The following is a 20,620-nucleotide window of genomic DNA, read 5'->3' as shown; positions in this document are numbered from 1 at the left end:
TGCTAGATCCATGGTTATCTTCTCAAAACTGTGGTTCTGTTACTCAAAGATTAAGCCTTTAGCTGAAGCTACCTGTGAGTTGACTATTGATGAATAAGTGTTAATTGCTCCTCATGGCCTCACGGGTGGGAAAAAAGTCTGGTATAAACACTCTTAGGTGACAGCAGACTCGTTCTGTTTTCCTTAACCCCAGAAAGAAATTACTTTCCCTACACTATAATAAGTAGCAATGCAATGTGGGTTCAAAAAAAGAGCTATTTTTTACTTTTAAGTTAAGATTTTCCTGTTTGCACAAGTTATCTTTAAGTGACTACTGAAAAGTTTGTAGTTTTTTAAGAGAGGAAAGAAAAAAAGTGTTCCCTGTATGCTTAGAAGTAGCGATGGTCTTAAATAATTATTCTGGAAAGCTAACTTTCAACTGTGTTTTGAAGCTACCTTTATATCCATCAGAGAGGAAAGATATTGGGAGGCCAGGGAACTTGTTCTGCATACTTTTTCTCAGATGACCACAATTCTCTACGTGTCTTTGCCCCTAGAAAGAGATTTTACAGTAATTGCACAATTTCCAATGACTCTCTTCTCTCTCTTCCTTCCTTCCCTCCCTCACCCATCATGTACATGCCCGCAATCATGCAAAGATGACTTACATGTTTCTCTCCTGCCCTACTCCATCACTGTCAAGATAACTTGCTCACACTCCTGAGAGAAAGATTCTTGCAAAGGGCAAGTCAGGACCCCAGTGTTCAACTCTTTCTCCTAATTACTCCCTAGATAAGCCTATCTTCCTCTATTTATTTAAAAATAAACTTGAAAAATACTTAAGATTTCCATGTCAAAAGTCTGTTATGTTAAATGATCCCCTCAGAGTCTCCATGTCTCAAAGAGCTGAGAGACAAGAAGCTGTAAGAAGTTACTTTTTTGGTGGTTTATTAAGAAAGGCAGGTGAGTTTTTCAATAAAACTATGTAAAGTAGGAGCAGTTCCACAATAGTTGAGATGCACAAACTTTGGACAGAAAAAGCAGGAAGAGGAGAGTTCACAATCAAGACTAAAATAAGGTTAGGTACACAGGAGGAATTGCTGGAAAGTCCAAGATAAGATAGATGATAAAGTAAATGGAAAAGCATCTGAAGTAGTAGAAGTCCTAGCAAAAAGAAAAAAAACTTTCTGCTGGGCAGAAAGTGATTGAATGATAGTCCAAAACCAGGTGAAAGCATCATTATAAATATGTTTGCTTTTAAAGTGTCTACACTAGTAAGATAAATGAGAGCATTTTCATGCTGCTGTAGTAAGTGCTTACACCAGGATCATACAGGATTTTCCTTTCATGGAACCACCACTTTCAAGACTTCCATGTATTGATTAGCAGCTTTGCTGCTTAGCAAAGCTGTTTCCATTCTGCCATCAGATTACTTCCTTGAAACCTCATTTGTGAAGCCTGTGGCCATATGGTATGTATTATCAAATTCAGAGAGTGAGCTGAGAAATAGAAATGACTCAGCCATGCAGTGTGTTATGTACTTGTCTCCTGGATGCAGCTGCTCTGTGGTCTGGAGAGGGAAATTGGTAGAGGCCTGCTGTAGGCTGTGTAGAAGCTGTGGGCTGCGTAAAAGAGGCTGAAAAATCTGTTGATTTTATACTTCAACTACTAAGCTAATCTAGCTTTGGTTTTGGAAGCTTGACTGCTCCTGACTGATGGGATGCTGAATTTTTAAGGAGTCACCTGCAGCATTTGAGTTGTATTCATACTGGAAACAAAATCTGAAGATATTAAATAGATTAAGTATGTGTTGTTTTCCTTATTAAGTGTAATTGCTTCTCTAATATCTAAATGAAACAGTTTTACCAAATGCCTATGTATATTTTTTCTTTAAGATCTGAAATTGAAATACAAATGAAAGGATATTTTAAGTCAAAGATCTAGAGACCATAAACTTCTTTTAGGTCTTCCCAAAGCTTGACTTTTGGTCCTGTGTATCTACAGCTCTATACTTGTGGTTTTTGACTCTTTACTGACACTTTCTGTAATGAACAGCTCATGTTTAATATTATAGTATTAAATCTTCTCCTTTTTTTTTTGATAAAGGTGAAAATGAAAGCCATTTTTAAAAATAAAGGAAGCTTTATGATAATCCATTATTATACAAATCAGAAAAAAATGAAAAAAACATAACAAAAATTCCATCTTTACTTCTTCTTTACAATCTTTAGAAGTTATATATTACAAAGGACTCTTGAATATTTCTGTGTTCTATCCTAAGTTTTAACATATTTTAAGTAATGAATACACTGTTTCATTTAATTTTTTCCAGATTATAATAAATTGTAATCCAATATTATAAAAAGTTAATACAATTTATGAAGGAAATCAAAATGTGATTTTTACCAAAGCAATCTTGATGAAATCTATATATTACAGTTAGTTCTCATAATGAATACACAAAGTGTGTCACCTTACTGATAAAAAAAAAAAAGCAAAAAGATAAAAAACACACAAAAACCCCAGAAACAAATTCTAACAGAAGTAAAAAGGTGAAATTAGTTACTGCTGCCAGTGACTTGTCAGATGAAGGTATTGCAAGCAGACACAGGCTGCATTTACTCTATTTATGAACATCCCTGCACACAAAAATGCTGGTTCAGTATACTAAGCAATAAATTCATTTTTCTCCTAAGAAATCTATTACTCAAGCCAAGTAACATGCTGGATAACTATGTTAATAAGAGAGAGAGACATGGAAAGGAAACTAATTCTTCCCAATACTTTTGAAAGGGCATGAACTGAAAGCAAAATTGTTCTGTGGCAGCTAATACAGTACCAAGTCTGCCTCATGCTCATCACAAGCAAGCTAAGCCCAGTCAGTTTTAGTAGGCGGTAATGTGCCCATTTCCCTTTCAAATTATAACACTGGAAGAAGGTCATGAAGTACTGGATCAATTGTCCCTGGCATAGGTGTGGTTTTGAGTTGTATAAACAACTGTGGGTTTACTGTGATCAAAGCAGACTGGATTTTATTCAAATACTATGGTAAAGTGGATAATGACCTAATTTATCTCAGATAGTTTTCTTGATTGAGTTTGAAACATTAAATTGGCAAAGTGATAGTGTTTTATGCTCTCTTTGTTTGGGACTATAGCAAATTTGGGGTAAAGCAAGTGATTAAAAAATTAAATTTTTTCAGGGAAATTGTTATCTGTATATTCACTTTTTTCAGTCTTCACTTTTCTAATGGATCAGTGTAATAAAGATTATAATTTTTTGGGGGGTGTTTTTTTGAGGGGAGATGGTTTTTTGAGATATGGGAGTGGTTTTTTTAGCGGTTTTACAGTGTCAACACAAGTGAATTAAAATGAACAGTGACTGGCTTTCTATTTACAAGATTTTATTTAGTGCTATTGTATTATCTATATGAGAGTGACAACAACTCTGGTTTTATCATCTGAATAGTCTGCATTCTTACATACCTCTTCTCTTGTACACGTGTACACACCATTCTCCCTTTTGTTTTTGAATGTAACATTTAGAAATCTGGTTGGACTAGCAGTCCTGGAATTATAAAAAAAAAAATTGAAAAATAAAAAAGTGATAGCCTGAAAAATAGCATATATCCCCACTAACTGTAGTCTAATGTTAAGCATGGAAGATGTATGTCTGAGTGTCTTAACAGCCAGCTCTTTCATCCATCCATCCCCTGTCCCCAGGCTGGGCTGCAAGCTCCTCCCGCTTCCCTTCTGTTAGCTCAGGTGCTTATCTGACTCAGGAAGTCAATTCAGTTTGCTAATTCGGTTAAAAAAAAAAAATAGCTGAAAGGAAGAGGATTCTGCAGGGTTACTGAGCTGAATTGAGTTACAGAGGCGCCAATGAACAATCAGATCTCCCCAGTTATGCCATCTCGAAGAGAGAAGGAAAAAGAATAATTTACCTTCTGTAAATGCTGAGTACCCTCCTTCTTGCGCTCAGTAGATGATGTTGGTTTTAGTGATCTTCTTCTAAAGAATCTCAGTGAAGATAATGTTAATACACCAGCATATGAACACAGTTGTTCTCAGCAGCACTTGTCTATCTAACCTCTACACCAGGAAGACAATGTGCTTAATGTCACATGGCATTGGATTTTCCTCCCTAGTGCCAGCTTTGATCTTCTGCCTCCACTGAAAACACTCCTGCTACAACTTCTGCACCCACTGTTTTTCAAGTGTATAAAATGGAGGGTTAAGAACTGTAGATTTCTCATATTATGACTACGTATATGAGGGAGGAACACTAAGGAAATAGTCATACCTTTGTAACCTTATAAATCACTTCTTTCAAGAGCTGCCAGTAAAAACCTACGATGTAATCTAAAAAGAATAAAAATTTACAATGTGTAAAATACTAATTCTAAATAAGATAGTACTAAAGTTGATGTTAAGCAGCTACAGTTAATCAGATGCCAGTAAGACCAAAGTATGAATGTATGAAGAAATTATAATGGTACAAGTTTCATAATATTATCATAGGAAATATTCTATGACACTTGTTTTGCTTTAGACAGCAAAGCTGCAAAAATAATACCACTTTAGATTGTGATGCCTATTTCTCTTCCATTCTTGTTATTTACAAGCCTTGTCTCTAATATTCAACTTAATATAAGTGAATGAGTCATCATGATAGATTTTTGTCATTTAAAAAAGATACTATCAATTAGTTGTTGTTTGGTTGTTTTGTTTTTTTTTTAAAGTCACTAGGAAGGAAATAGTGAATGTGCCAAAGAATACAAACATCAGGCAATGGAACTGGGCTTAAGGAGAGGTTAAAGAGGAAGGTGGCTATGAAGTAAGCGTGCTAGTCATTTAATCTTTCTCTTTCTTTTCTGGAACAGAATGAGAAGGATAACAGTATTTTGTAGGACTGGTCTGAGGATAAATGTAAATGACAGAGTTGTCAGGCATGATATTAATAAGAATGTAAATTGAATGAAGAATATCAATATAAGTTGTCTTAGAAGCAGAAAATAAAAAAAAACCAAACTCTGAGGCTGGTGAAAATAACAGCATTAGTTCCACAGTGACCTTTTAATTTAGTTTTGCTCTGTAAACAAGTTTGTGTTAAGTATTTCTTCATGTATTTCTAACCTGATCACAACCTAAGCACGTACTTATTGAAAGATTACAGGATCAAACATCGTCAACAAATACATCAAACATTCTGAATTTTTCATTTTAAAATGATGGTTTGAATTTGAATTATCCTATCTTTGCCAATGCATCTTCAGGGCTTTGTCTGGTTTATGGTTGTTACTTATGTCTTTGTGCAATGGTATAACTATTATTTTTGACTGTGAAGTACGGGAAATTCAAAGACACACTAGTGGAGGCTGCCGACCCAATGATTGTTTGAAATATTTCGTTAAAGTATATGTCTGTTAGGCTCAATTTCAGCACTGCAATTTACTTAATTTGGCAAACCTCTCTTCTGCGTAAGTGCATTTGGGTCAAGTGAATACCTGGAGGAGAAAATGGAGAAGAAAATTCCAGATTTCATCCATAGAAGATCCCATGGCATGACATATTGGTCTCTTAGTATATTTTCTTCTGTTCCCAAGTTATGTATGAGCTCAGGTACTGAGGTTCCGAATACCTGCAATCATTCATGAACTCATGCACTTTACGTAAGATAAAGTATAGCCTCAGGTCAGTTATTCATGCGAATACTTAGCTCAATATTGTTCTGTATTTCCCATCTGAAACTACTGTATGATGTTGCTGAATGTTTGTTTATAAACTTTATAACCCTGTAAAAATCTGGCTGCTTTATTGCAATACATAGTTAGTGAATTGTTTACTTGGTTTGCACAGGTGTTTTGAAGCTTATTTCAATTACTAGTTCTAGAGATCTTTCAAAGTTACAAGTTAGAGCTGAATTAGCCTTGCAGCGCTTTTGGCAGAAGAGGACTTCTAGAGAAGTAAAGCTCACCCTTCTTTGTGGTGGAAACCAATAATACAAAATTGGGAGCCTTCCACTGCAGGATCTGTCTACCCACAGGCAAACCATGACCATCTGTAAATATTGCCAAGATTAACCACAAAAACAAGAATGCTGACTTTCCCCCCCTCTACCCTGCCCCTGAGTCAGAATCTGTGTACTTTTAGATCTGAGTTTTGTAAACCCAGTTCCCGTAAGTATCAGTAATTTCCCATAGGATTCTTGGTTCATTAAGCTCATAATGGCATTTTTCCTGACTCTGATTTTTCTGTGAGAATTTTTTAACAATTTTGCCAGGCTCTTTGTTAGTCCTCAGGCTCAGAAAACTGTATATACTTGGATGAAGTAAATGCTAAAGTTGTGTTGCAAATCTATTACTGACATTCACCACTTCAGAAGAAAATAGGGGATATGTGGATGTTTAGTTAACAATTCCTCAAACTGAAGCTGTTTCATTTTTAAATCATATTTGAAGGTGAATATTTTCTTGAATGTAGATTTATTTCATTGGCATTTTTTTCAGGAACTATTACTCATCCAATAATAGATATTCAACTACTGCAGCAGCATTCAAAAAACTATGCGGCAGGTGTCATTCACTTCCTAAAATAAAATACTTCATCTCACCATGAAATCTGAACTTCCATGGCCACTAGAGTCCCCTGCCTATACCTTTTTTACCAGCACCGTTTTTACCCCCCTCTTCCTCTGTCAGCTTCAGCAGTCTGCTCTCTCCTATACAGCACCTTGCAGGCAGTGAGAGGATGAGGTGTAAAGCTCAACTTCTCTAGGGGACACTGCAGGTGGTTTTTGTTGCTGGATGTTTGCTGTGTGTTTGAATGAAACCGCAGTATAGGGAAAGTCTTTACTACAGTAATAAAAGGTAACCATAGCTGCTCGTGGGCTAGAGCAGGGGAGGAAACAGAGTTATTAGTCAGAAACACTGCAGACAACCTAAAGGTTTGTGGAATGTGTAGGTAAGTGGCGTGGGTAGATGCAAGAGCAGAGCTGGCAAGTCCTTGCATAAGAGTATCAGATATTTTGAGTAGCTGGTGATGTAATTTAAATACCATTTTGCCATTTGAAAACTAAAACTTGCACTGGAGTTTTGAATGTTTTTGAAGCAGCAGTAGTCATGAGGGCTATCATTCAGAGCATAGTGGGAAAAATTCAATTCTTCCATTGCCTGACACAATTTTGAAATCTCTCCTGTCCCTAGCCATTGGGCTGGACAATCTTGAATGCAAAAAGATGCCCTAAATCTCTCCTAGGGACTAAAACCCAAGTACCTCACTACACGGATGTGCATCTTAACCTAGAAACTACTCTCATTCTCTCTGTCTTAAAAATTTCTGGAATATTTTGTGTAATGTTGTAGTGTTCTTCTAGGTTTCTGTCTATGGTGCTATCTAAGACTCAGACTGAAATTTGCCTTCCTCCTAATACAAAGTAGAAGCTGAACCAAAACTTGAAATAAAATTTTCACAGAATTGTCTCATAACAGAAACAATACAATTTCTTGTCCTCCAGGAGCCTGCTCCATCCTATGAAACCATCCTAAAGTGCAGACATGAATCTCATGAACACTGTTTTCCCTATTCTGTTTACCTTATTTATATATTTGCGTGCAAGTATGCTGCATTGTAAACATTTCAGTTTAAGCAGCTAGAATTTGGTTGGTTTGTTTAAAGGCAATAGGACAAAGATGTTTGTATAGTCAGGCATCTGAAGATGCAAACCCTCCTGAGAAGTTATCACATAGGTGCTTTAAAAATCCATGTAGCCACCTATCTACATTTCTAGGAACTTTTTAAAGAGCTAGGTATATATTTCTTAGAGGTTAGGTATCATTTACGTCAACTTTACAAAGTTGCATTTGAAAATATGTGGATTTGAAGGTTGGTGACGTAAGCACATTTGCAATTTTTTTTTTACTTTCTTATACTTCACAAAATATTGTATGTTTACAGAGCTATCAAAGCATCTGGAGAGGCACTGCCAAGTTGAAATTCATATTTGTTTCCAGAAAATGTGAAAAGTGAAGAGCGAAAGAACTTCCCTGAACAAATGTTATGGTTTGATTAGTAGTCTAATTTGCTAAAAGCTGTGGGTGATATAGGTGATAAATTAGGAATCATTGCTGTAATTATACAATAGTTGTTGCATGCCCGGCTGAACCCCGTTTGGCTATTCTCAGCCCTTCCCTTAACTAAACTCTGAGAAACATTTAGTATGGAAAGGAAGTTTTCTTTGGCATTGTGTACACTTAAAACAACTTGCTTGTGTAACCGTACTGGTAGGTTTATGTCATCACACTCTATTAACAGAGGAGCAGGTTATGTTGACTTAAGTATTACTAGAACAATAATTCTCAAGCCAGTTCTCCAATGGGCTTAATTTATTATGAATCTCATATCTGCTATTTTGAGAAGACTGTTTCTTGTAAACTAAAGTAGTCTATAAAGAGCTCCTATTATTATTAGCAAAAATAATAGCTGATGAAGTTGCCCAATGCTCTCAGGAGACAGGTATTATTATAATAATTATACTAATGAGTAAAATGAGGTATAGAAGGATTAAGGCCAAATACAGCTGCGTATGAGTTGCCCAAGGTCACAGAGTAATCAGCTGTATGCTGGGAATAGCACAGCAACATAACAACAACAACACAAATCCTGAATCATAGTAAATTACTTATTCACAGAAGAATTAACTTCTGAAAAAGTTATTTTTCACACGGTTTTCATCGATCTTTTGAACTATTGTATCGTCCTGTGTCTCCTGTCAAGTAAGGCCTTCCTCTATTTCAGCAACTCTTTTCAGGAGTTCTTTATATCACCCAAGGGAATAGTTAAGGCTCTGTCTTTGATTAATAAGAAACTTCTTTATCAATTATTTACAGAGGGGCACAGTGCTTTTCAGAGAATAGGAGAATTATAAAAAGTAATAATCTGAGAGGGGATCAAAAATTCTTATAACAGTCCTAAAGTTACTCTGTAAATCCCTCCTGTGCTTTTTATGCTTTGACTCATCAGGTAGCTGTTGGTAGGACAAAAATTAGGTTCACCCTTTGTCTTCATTTTACTTTTTTTCTCTGCAGCCATTCCTTTTTATAAAGATCACAGGTTTTTTAATATGAAAATTATTTATAATAATCTCTCTGATTATGTTTAGATTGAAGACAACAGATATTTAGTACCTAAAAAAAAAAGCCATATCTGAATTATGGGCACTTTTCAAAGTACAAGCTGTCTTTTGATATGAATTAATCAAAGCCTGTCCAGCTAGGGGTAGTTTATGTTCCTTTTTTGTCTCAGCCTTGGGTTGTTGTTCTTACATTACTGATATTCCATACACTACTAGCCATGCTAACAGTTTTTTATTTATCAGCTGTGTAGGAATCTTATTCAGGAGAAATGTGAGCCAGTAGTGCAGACAGTACAGGCCCTGTACTGTTGATTTGACATTCTTTCACTTACTACAGTAGCAATATTATATAAAGATATGCAGCTACTACAGTAAGCAAAATAACATAAAGTTAATGCAGTGGCACAGCACATCTCATTAGCTCTCAGATTTTCTAACCTATTTACTGTAAGATCAGAAAAACTGGCACTGGAAGGGACTGCTGGTGGTCAGCTCACCTAATCTTCTGTTCAAAGCAGGGATAGCATCAAAACTAGATCAAGTTACCCAGAGTCTTATCCAGCCAAGTTTTGAGTACCCGCAAGGATGTGGGTTATGGGCACCCATTCCAGCACTTGGCTGCTCTCATTGTGAAGAATTTTTCCTTAAGTCTGTCTTGAATTTTCCTTGCCACAGCCTGTGACTGTTGCCTCTTTTCTTTTCACTGTACATCTCTGGTAACAGTCTTCTCTACAGCATACCTTCAAAAAAGAGAGAGAGAATCTGGAGTTAGATTTGTCTTAGCCTTCTCTTTATCATGCTGAATAAACATTAGACACTTAATCCAGTGTCACTGATCATATTCTGCTTCTTAAAGGTTCTCTGCCAGGCTCTCTCCAGTTTGAGATTTCTCTTGTACCAGGGCCCAAACCTGAAGACTCTGTGAATACAGCTGAACTTCCAGATGTGGTTTCACAGATGCCAAATAATGGGGAAAAGTGACTTCCCCCAACCTGCTGGCCATGCTTTTGCTAATGTGGTCCAGCATGTGGTTAACCTCTATCACTGCACGTGTACACTCATCATTCATGTTATCACCAGGACCACTAGGTCCTTTTGGCAGAGCTTTTACCTAGAAAGTCAATCCCCAAGCTGTACTTGTGCACTGAGTTGTCCTCATCCAGTTGCAGCATTAACATCTGTCATTGCTGAACGTTGTGAGATTCCTGTCAGCCCTTTCCTCTGCTTTACTGAGGTCCCTCTAAATGGAAGCTCCCACATCTGCATGTTTGACTGCTCCTTCTAGTTTACTGTCACCTCAAATTTGCTAATGGTGGATTCTGTCCCACTGCCCATGTCGATGATGGAGATGTTAAAAAGTATTGGAGTACTGACCCATCTAAACTGCAGGAATAGGTTTTTCAAAAATATTTCAGTTCTGCAGTATTCAGCAGTAAGGGCTTAATGAAGATGCTACAGTAGAAGCATACATCACTCTGTTACTGTCTCAGAGTAAAAGCTGCTATTCTCATCACATATTCAGTCTGTCAGAATCCATTTCCAGAAAGGTAGCTGCCAGGCAAGTTTCACGTGGGTTCATATGGCTGGCTGTTGAATGCATATCTCTATAGTATCTGTGATTCAACACCCGCTGACAAATCAGCATAGGTTCTTGTTTATAAAATGAAAGAACTTGTGGTCTCTTCATTATTCTTAATTGTTTCCTTGTAGGACACAGTGGTAAAAGTTGCTGGTAAAACAATTGCTACTGGCTTAGAGATTTTGTAAAATCATTTGTAAAATGATGGCATTTCTGTAATGTTTTCCACATATTGTTCAGTGATCACCTTTACCTACGCTTTGTATTACGTGAAGAAAAAAAGTAATGGAGTTGTAGATTTCCATGGCAACAGCTATAATTCTGTTTCCTTTGTTTCATGAAGCTGGAACTCACCAGCATGGAGGCAAAGGATTGTTCTTTTAATTGCAATCATGGATTTCAAAAGGCTTGAGTTATAGGGCATGTGGTCATGCAACTACGACTTCTGCTACAGCAAGCAACTTTTGCCAGTGGAAAAAAAAATCACCTCAGTTATTGTCTGAAAATGAAATTAAATGGAGAAATCTTGCCAGTTGTAGGATTTATTAGGCTGATACAAGTATTTTCAAAGATACACCAATTTACAAACACTGTTTTCCCTTTCAGATGGGGTTGTGATTTGCAAGTATTTTGCTACATTAGTAAACTAGCATCAGTAAGGAAGTAAAAATTTCACTAGCTGATTTTATACGCAGAAACTTGAACTGTGATTTGGAGAGTCTTGGCTCTCATTTAAGGTGTTTCTGGAGCCCCCCAAAATATTTCCAAAGATACATTATGTATATTTATGCAGAAGTGTGTGCATTGCTTTTGAATAATATCTTATTGCAAATTTAAAACTGATCAAGGTCAAGAGTTCTCTGGCTGCATCTATCTCTAGACATGATACTATTATGTGATTCTATGATCATGATGTGATCCCCATGTGCGTGGGCATACACAGTGGAAAAGAATAGCCCTTTATTTTTACATACCAGCTGCTCAGATGATTTTAAATCTGTAAAAGCCCACTAAAAGCAATGGAGACACTAAAATAAACATTCAATTAAATATTAACACATTAATTTAAACTAATATGTTTATTTGTGTGTTCATATGCACAGATGTATTTTTAGCCCCCTCTACAAAAATATAGTGTGTTTCAAAGCTAAAACTTCATATTGTACATTCATGTACATTCATGAGCATTGCACATGTATAACTAGCTCCAGTGTGTATGATTCAAGATGTATTTGTAATGTTTAAAAGTAACTAGTTAAAATGAAGGAAATATGTTCTTTTGGAAGGTATTGAAGAGTCATCTAAGAGGGCCTTACTACATGATAGCAATTTTTATGTGTCGTAGTTCAGCCCTGATCAGGACCAGACTACCAGTCTCTCTCTCACTCCCCCCACCCTCCGAGAGAACAGGGAGAGAAAATATAAGGAAAAACGGCTCGAGGTTTGAGATAAGGACAGGGAGAAATCCTTAAAGTTACCGTCACAGGCAAAACAGACTCGACTTGGGGAAACTATTCATTTATTACTACAAATAGCAGGATAATGAGACAGAGAACAAGATGACCTCCCCCCACCCTTCCCTCTTCCCAGGCTTAACATTATCTCTACCACCTTCCCCTCCTGAGTGGCACAGGGGGGAAGAGGGAATGGGGGTCGCGGTCAGTTCATCATACGTTGTTTCACGCCGCTGCTTCATGGTCGGGGGAAGAACTCCTCACATTCCTCCCCTGCTCCATCGTGGGGTCCCACCCCTACGCCACAGTCCTTCATGGAACTGCTCCGGCGTGGGTCGTCTCTTCCATGGAGTTCAGTCCCTTCAGAACAGCTGTCCCAGCGGGCCCTCCATGGGCCACAGCTGCCTTCAGGCATCCACCTCCCCTGGTACGGGGTCCTTCATGGGCTCCAAGTGGATCTCTGCTCCTCCGTGGACCTCCATGGGCTGCAGGGGGACAACCTGCTCCACCATGGTCGTCACCACAGGCTGCAGGGGAATCTTGGCCAGGACCCGTATTACTCCTCCCCCTCCTTCTGAACTGACCTTGGCGTCTGCAGCCGTTCCTCACAACAGGCTGGTAGATGTCTCTCAGGATCTTTTTTTACATCTTATTCACTTCTCATCTCCTCTCCACTTCTTGCAGACGGGCTGGACCGAGTCGGGCCCAGTCGGCTGCCTGGCAAGAGGCCAGAGGGTGAGGCCTGCAAGGCCCATGAGGCCTGCGCCTCCCCCTCTGCGCCTCTGCCCCCACTCAGCTTCTTCACATCTTCTCTTCTTTTTTTTCTGTTTTCCCCTTCTTAAATACGTTATCGCAGAGGCGTTATCATGGAACATTCTGCTACCAATCGGCTCAGCCTTGGCCAGCAGCAGGTCCACCCTAGGCCCGGCCGAGTCCACTGAACAAAGGGGAGCGACTTCTAGCAGTTTCCTACAGAAGCTACCACCTTAGGCCCCCCCTCACTAACAAAACCACGACATTATGTATTCTGAAGTTGCTATTTTTTTCTTTTTAACTGAAATATCTTTGTATGACATATAAAACTAACTTCTGAAAATGTGAGAAAGTAGAGGTCAGGAAGGCTGTATGTGTTACTGAATACTAGTCACGCACTGATAATCTCAATAAGGAATATTCATGAAAGGTTATTGATGATTATTGTTTCAGCAAGTATACAGAAAATTGTCTTCCTGTCATTTTATTAAAGTTCATTGGTACCAGTAATTTCTATATACTGAAATGAAGTACCTAAAAGAAATGTGATTTTTCACAAATATGTGTAATTGAAAGCTACTGATCTGTTTCAGACAATAGAAGAAAAACTTCAAAAGAAGGCTCATGAAGTCCAAGGCATTTGCTTTATCAGAAAGAATGAAACTCAAATAACTGCACAGTGAACATTCTTAATGCAGATTCTAGCATTTTTTTTCCAAAATACATATGTAAGCCTTATAATTTCAATTTTTCAGCCCCAAACTTACTCAGATAAGGTTCTCCCAGCTAAGGATATTGTGAGTTCATCCTTATTTCACCCTTCTTCCCACATACTAGTGGGTATTTTGAAATTATTTTGAAATCTCTTCTCCACAGAGAGAGAATTTTCATGCCAAGAGTTTTACCATACCAGTTCTAAAACTGGCCAAAGCAGGTTCTATGAAGTTTGAAAGCCTGTCCTTCCAGTACTCTCAAGTAAAATATTGAGGACTTCAAGTGCCCCAAATACCTCTTTAAGATATATCAGATCTTTTGGCAAGCAATACCATGAAAAAAAAACTTATATACTTTGAAATCTTCTCCAAAGCATATCAGGTTGAGATCAGACATGAACAGCTTTGTCAGAGAGAGGGATACCCAGCAGAGTAAGGAGAGTAAAAAGCAGACAGAAGAAGGAGGACAAGACTTTGCAAGTCAGCACTGATGGCAAGCCTCACTTGCCACACTTGACACACCTCCTGGAATACCATAAATCTCAGGGTGAATTCCTCAGAAAACTTTTCTAGTGAAGCATACCAGCCTTTGTAGATCTCTTTCTTTCACCTCTCCAATTGATGCATTTCAGTTGGTTCTTTCCCATTCCCACTTACTTATTCCTACCTTGTTCAGAAGATATATCTGACACACTCCCTTTTCAGTAAAACCTTCTCTGTAATTTTGGAGATGCTAATTATAGAATCATAGACAAGTTGAGGATGGAAGGGACCTCTGGAAGTCATCTTGTCCAACCACCTGGCTTAAGCAGGGCTACCTGGAGGTGGTTACCCAAGACTACGTCCAGATGGCTTTTGAGTATCTCCAAGGTGGGAGGTTCCACAGCCTCCCTGGACAACCTGTGCAAGTGCTCAGTCACCCTCACAGGGAAAAAGCGTTTCCTGATGTTCAGAGGGAACATCCTGTGATTCAGTTTGTGCCTACTGTCTCTGGTCCTGTCACTGGGTACCACTGGAAAGAGTCTGGCTGTGTCCTCTTTGCACCCTTCCTTCAGGTATTTACAAACATTGATAAGATCACCCCTCTGAGCCTTCTCTTCTCCAGGCTCAGTCCCAGCTCTCAACTTTTCCTCGTAGGAGAAATGCTCCAACCCCTTTGTCATCTTAGTGGTGCTTTGCTGGACTCTTTCCAGCACGTCCATGTCTCTCTTGCACTGGGTAGCTCCAGCACTCTAGGTGTGGCCTCACCAGTGCTGAGTAGAGGAGAAGGATCATCTCTCTTCACCTGCTTGTAACAGTCCTCCTAATGCAGCCCAGGATACTTGTGGCCTTCTTTGCCACAATGGCATAGTGCTGGCTCATGTTCAACGTGGTGTCCACCAGGACCCCCAGGTCCTTTCCTGAAAAGCTGCTTTCCAGCTTGGTGACCCCCAGCAAGCTGCTGCCTGGGGTTGTTCCTGCTCCACCATATTCCCAGGGACTGAATTGAGGCTAACCAGGCTGCAGTTCCTTAGGTCTTCCTTATTGCCCTTCTTGAAGATAGCAGTGTCATTGGCTTTACTCCTGTCCTCAAGCACCTCTCCCAGTTGCAATGTTGTTTTAGCAAAATAAATAATGTCTCCTGTACTCTACTGGCTACTATTAACTCTTAAACTCAGTGAAGACCAAAACTCCTTCTAGCCTCCCCATCATTGACTTGTATTTTATATCACATACTAACAAACACTCATAATGATGCACATAATTCATTGCTTGTTTTGGACATGAGACAAAGCTGTAAATGAACATTTCAGTGATGAACTTCTTGAGATGAATGATCCCTAGAATGTAGCTTTGAAAGTTAAGCTAATACCCTAGAGTTTAAGCAAATCCATATCAGTGCGTTTTATGCCACTTGCCTTCACTTTAAGCATTCATGAGTCAACATGATGAACTGTTCTAGAACTGTGATTCATTTCCATTTTCAACTTGAATAAAATGTGTAGGGATGTGGTGTTATTTTGGATTTTACTTTTTGATTATAAGTGTTTTTTTTTCCTGTGATCCTCCGCATTTGCAATCTGGAAATAGCCATACCTTTAAACAAGTGTTTAAAAATCCTAGATTTTTACTTCTAAAACCTGAAGACTTTGCCCTAGATGATGCTGTTTAGAGATATTATTTTATATTTCCACACAGTCTTGTCCTCCAATGCTGTATATTTTCAGGTCAGCAAATTTCTATCTGCAAAATCTTTTCCTTTGTGTCATCCAGCACCTCTGTTTAGTAAAAGCTCCCAGGTCATTGTAAAAGAAAGGACAATCAATATCTGCAAATAATGTCTGTGCAATACTGGATTCTCTATCATATATATACATGTATTTATTGAAGAAATTAGCTCACCCTGCTAGCAATCTCTCCTATGTGTTAGGGACTCATTCCATTTAGTTGTGTTTGTTTCCACTAAGACCTACTATATAGTCAGGCTGTAAAATCCAGCTACTTTTCTCCAACATTAATCCTTTCTGTCAGACAACAAAGTGATCTATTATGAGCTTCTTTTAGAGGAAAGAAAAAAAAAAAAAAAGAAAAAGAACCAACACGCTTCTGCCAGAACAGTAGCAAAATGTCACAATTATCTCTTTATAGTGTGGCCAAGAAGATTAAGAAAAAAAAAATCAGTCGCATTGAATCTCCCTTCAGAAGGCTTTTCTTTCGCCATTGCTTTGTTATTCATACATAACGTTATTCCACCACCAAAGACAATCATCATCTACCTTGGCACTGCAAAGTAGTGTTATTATTTTGAGATTTTTTCCTCCGTAATTGATTAACAAAACTCTCTAAAAGGTCATAACAAGGCTAGAATAGCTACTGAAAACCTAAATGCTAGAAATACATTATAAAAGCTGAAATCACTGAAATGACTTTCACAGCTAGCTTTTTTATATGTCTTTTCAGAAGGCTTATGAGCTCATCTATTGGTGGGGTTTTTGTCAGTATTATGTATTCAGTCAGGAACAGCAAGCTGGATAAAATATAGAAATAAATATAATAGCAAATAGCATAGCAAATAAATAGCATGGTGATACACATACATGTTGATATTACACCTTTAAATAATGAACAGAGTCCAAATAACACATTACTATTTTCTAAGCAAGCTAAGTGATTGTGAACAAAGGGTTATGGGGAAATTATAACCAGACAGTAATTGTTAGTAACACATCAGCAAAAGGAGGAATCTTCTCACAGTGCCTTCACAGGAATATATCCTACATGCAATTTTATTAAGTATTTTCATGGAAGTTCTGAATCAATTTAGCATAATCTAATTACTAAAATTCTGAGTCTTACAGTTATAAGACAATATGGAAGTAGGTCAATGAAAAGATAGAATTTAAAATGACACTTTAGAAAATTGATTGGAACAACAGAATAAAATTTGACAGAAACATGGGCAAAGCACGGTACTTAAGAAGGAATAATCTACTTCACAGTACCAGATGGGAAATTCTTTTTGTAGAACAGGTCTATATGTCATAGTACACAAGTTGAATATGTGACAGCAGTATCTGCTTTTTAAAAGAAAAAAAGGCAAACATGACACTTTTTTCTTGGTCATTACTGAAAATTCAGTTAAAAAAAAAAAATTATTCCATCCTGCTTGTTCTCTAACTCGGCTAATAACTGAGCTGCTACCTCAGCTGATGCTACCTTCTAGATTGTGTGATTCTTAAACTCTACATCACTGTCGATACCAGTGAAATGAGTCTATGCTGTTCCACTGTCAGCTAATGGACACTTAAGTGAAATGTATTTCTTGACCCCTGTTCCTTTTCAAGGCATAACACACAAAGCAACTTTATTTAGAGTTATAAAGAAGAAAATCTCAATAGTGATATTTAATTCATATTTCCAGACTACAATTCTCATTAGTGTTCTATGACCTAGTTCTCTTGCTATTTGTTTAAAGACTCTAATAAGAATGTGAAATGAGTGGGATTTTTTTATCCATAATAAACTAACCTATTTCCCAAGCGTATCTGTAAAAAAAAAATGAACTGTGCATTGTTTAGTTCTTCTCCCTAATCCAAATGTATTTTCTGTCACCTTCAATGTTTTGACTTTTTAAATACAAAAAAGAAAATGAGAGAATAATACACTAAACAGATCAAAGCTCTGAACCCAACACATTTAAACAGACTCCCTTCTTGAAGTCAATGGAGATGGTCTACAGGAATTAAAAGAAAATTTCGCCCTTAAGCCTTATCTCATGAAAGACTAATAATGAAAAATATGGGGAACTACTTACAGTGGCACATTAATAGAATTTTTTTAATTGCTATTTTAATCAAGTAATCCTTTAAGAATTATAAAGTTGTCTCTGGCAGTGCAAAGGCTTCATATGAATTAATAATTTGGATATTTTGGATTTGGGCATTGGATTTGCATACAGGAAATAAATGTAATGTCCACCACATGAAGATATCTTATCAAAGAAAGATTCTGAAGGAAACTTAACTACCAATATATAATGTAAGATAACCAAAAAAGCTTCAGTGATGGATTTTTTTTTTTGTATTCCCACCCAAAAAATATCCTTGACTTGATGTGATTTTGATGTATGCTATCTTTTCACACAAGTTCTAATTACATCATCATTTTCTCCTTCTTAAGTTGGGCAAAAAAGTCTGGACTATGTTTTAATTTCCTGAAGTCTCATTGAATTTGAGAAATATTTGTAGCAAATCATTCTGGATACATGTTTTATTTCGTGCTACATTTATATATTATATATGTTTAATTTGATATACTGCTTTTACTTTCCTCTGTATTTCTACATCTAGATACAAAAGATTAAGGTGAGTTTATAGATGAAAGATTGCAAGAAACTCTCAATGAAATAATAGAATGGTTTGAGTTGGAAGGGACCTTTAAAGGTCATCTAGTCCAACCCCCACCATGGGCAGGGACATCTTCAACTAGATCAGGTTGATCAGTGCCCCATTCAAGCTGACCTTGAATGCTTCCAGGGATGAGGTGTCTACAGCCTCTCAGCAACCTGTTCCAGTGTTCCACTACCCACATTGTAATTTTTTTTTCCTTATATCTAGTCTAAATCTATCCTCTTTTAGTTTAAAACCATCACCCCTTGTCCCACAACAGACCCTACTGAAAAGTCTGTCCCTATCTTTCTTATAAGCCCCCTTTAAGAGCTGAAAGGCTGCTATAAGGTCTCCCCGGAGCCTTCTGTTCTCCAGGCTGAACCTCAACTCCCTCAGCCTGTACTTATAGGAGAGGTGCTCCAGCCCTCTGATCATCTTCATGGCCTTCCTCTGGACCCTCTCCAACAGGTCCATGTCTTTCTTGTACTGAGAACTCCAGAGCTAGAATCAGCACTCCAGGTGGGGTCTCACCAGAGTGGAGTAGAGGGGCAGAATTACCTCAAATTCCTTCCAAGATCAAAGTGTTTATTTCTTCTATGTGTCTGTGCTATCTCTGCCATTATGGGTCCTTTCTGCATAGTTGATGCTAATGCATCTGAGCCTATTTTGCCAGGTCCTGAGCAAAACATGCCAGTATTGGAAGAAACAACTGAACATTGGGCTCGTACATAAAAAGGGAGCCATAGTCAGAGATATTAATTTAATTTTGTAAGTGGTAAATAAGTTTAAGGAGCTAGTGAAATAATTTTAAAATATTTTTTAATTGTTATATTTATGTTAAATTAAGTACAGAAATAAATCTGTGCAGGAAACTGATGGTCTATATGTTTTGAGAAAACAAGAAAATTAAAGGGTTATTTACTTGATTTTCCATAGTGAAATATTCCCTATTTGAGTTAGTTGATTCAGAAAAGGTAGAAGACAAGTCAGGGTTTGTTTGTTTGATTTTTTTTCCGAGGCATAGTAAGAATACAAAAGGGAACAGTATCTAGGATAAAGTCTCTGAACTTACCCAGAGTGATCTCTTCCACTGGTCTGAAACACCAGAAGTCTCAAACCTGAGTGACTAATTATTTAACAAGCGAACAGTTCTGGTTCATCTTCCCTGCTTTACAAACTCTTTGTTTTGTTTTTCTTTTTTAACATTGTTAACTACCAGAACTTCATTTACCCTTGGTGAAAAGGGATTATGAAACAGTAGATCTCTGTACATTAAACTCTAGTTTAACCTGTAACAATTTATACAGCAAAAAGCTATTTAGTACTATATGAATAATTGATTATGTGGATGTTTATATGCCTGTTTTCTTCACTTTGGTTTCAAGTTTTTTATCGGAGACACCCACAGTCTAGCACATAAGATGTTCTCCAGAGAAAGTAGGTTTCTGTCAGTAGATGATCCAAGTTTCTTTTAACATGGAAATACTTTTGCAAACATCAGTTTGTAGGAGTAAGCATTCTATCATTGTTAATTACATTTTGCCAATAATGTGTTTTTTATATTGATAAGAAAGATAGAAAGTAAAATTATAGCTAATAGTGATCTAACAATTAGTAAGAATAACTTCATGGACAAATTAATGTGCTGTTTAATTATCTTTTTTATATTATACATAAGGTAATAGGGTCTTTATGTTTGTGTTTTAAAGTCTCAAAGTAAAACCAAAATTTATAATGTATGGGGTTTTTTTCTGAGGATGATATTTTAACAAAATAGAAATTCCATTTTCTGTCTGTGGAATCTCCAAAGAAATGTATTTCACCTGGTCCTATTGCAATTAGCATAGAACAATACTTCTAGCCCAAAAGGTGATATCAGAACTTGTTATTTAATTAGAGAATCTGAGGAAATAAAGTACATAGATTTTTTGATCCTTTCAAAGCTTTAATGTGTGCATATGAAGTTATTTTGCATCAGCCTTGGTCAGATCAGGCAGGAACTAATCACTTCAGATCAGGAGCAATGATATAATTTTAACCACTTCAATTCAGTCCATGGATTTAGCTTTTAGATAATGAACCATAGTCAAAGTGGTTCTCTACTGGATTTTTTTTTTCAGAATGCGTACTAATAAAAGTTTT

At 37.3% G+C, this 20,620-nt stretch overlaps 1 protein-coding gene across 1 annotated transcript in view; it reads left to right on the top strand.

Moving 5' to 3' along the window:
- DOK6 (docking protein 6) overlaps nucleotides 1-20,620 on the top strand; it is a 262,700-nt gene that overhangs the window by 197,022 nt on the left and 45,058 nt on the right. The window lies entirely within an intron of this gene.

The sequence above is a fragment of the Chlamydotis macqueenii genome, chromosome 2 (genome assembly GCF_036417535.1).
Source record: "Chlamydotis macqueenii isolate bChlMac1 chromosome 2, bChlMac1.mat, whole genome shotgun sequence".
NCBI classification, from domain to species: Eukaryota; Metazoa; Chordata; class Aves; order Otidiformes; family Otididae; genus Chlamydotis; species Chlamydotis macqueenii.
This window is presented reverse-complemented; position numbering and strand designations above follow the sequence as displayed.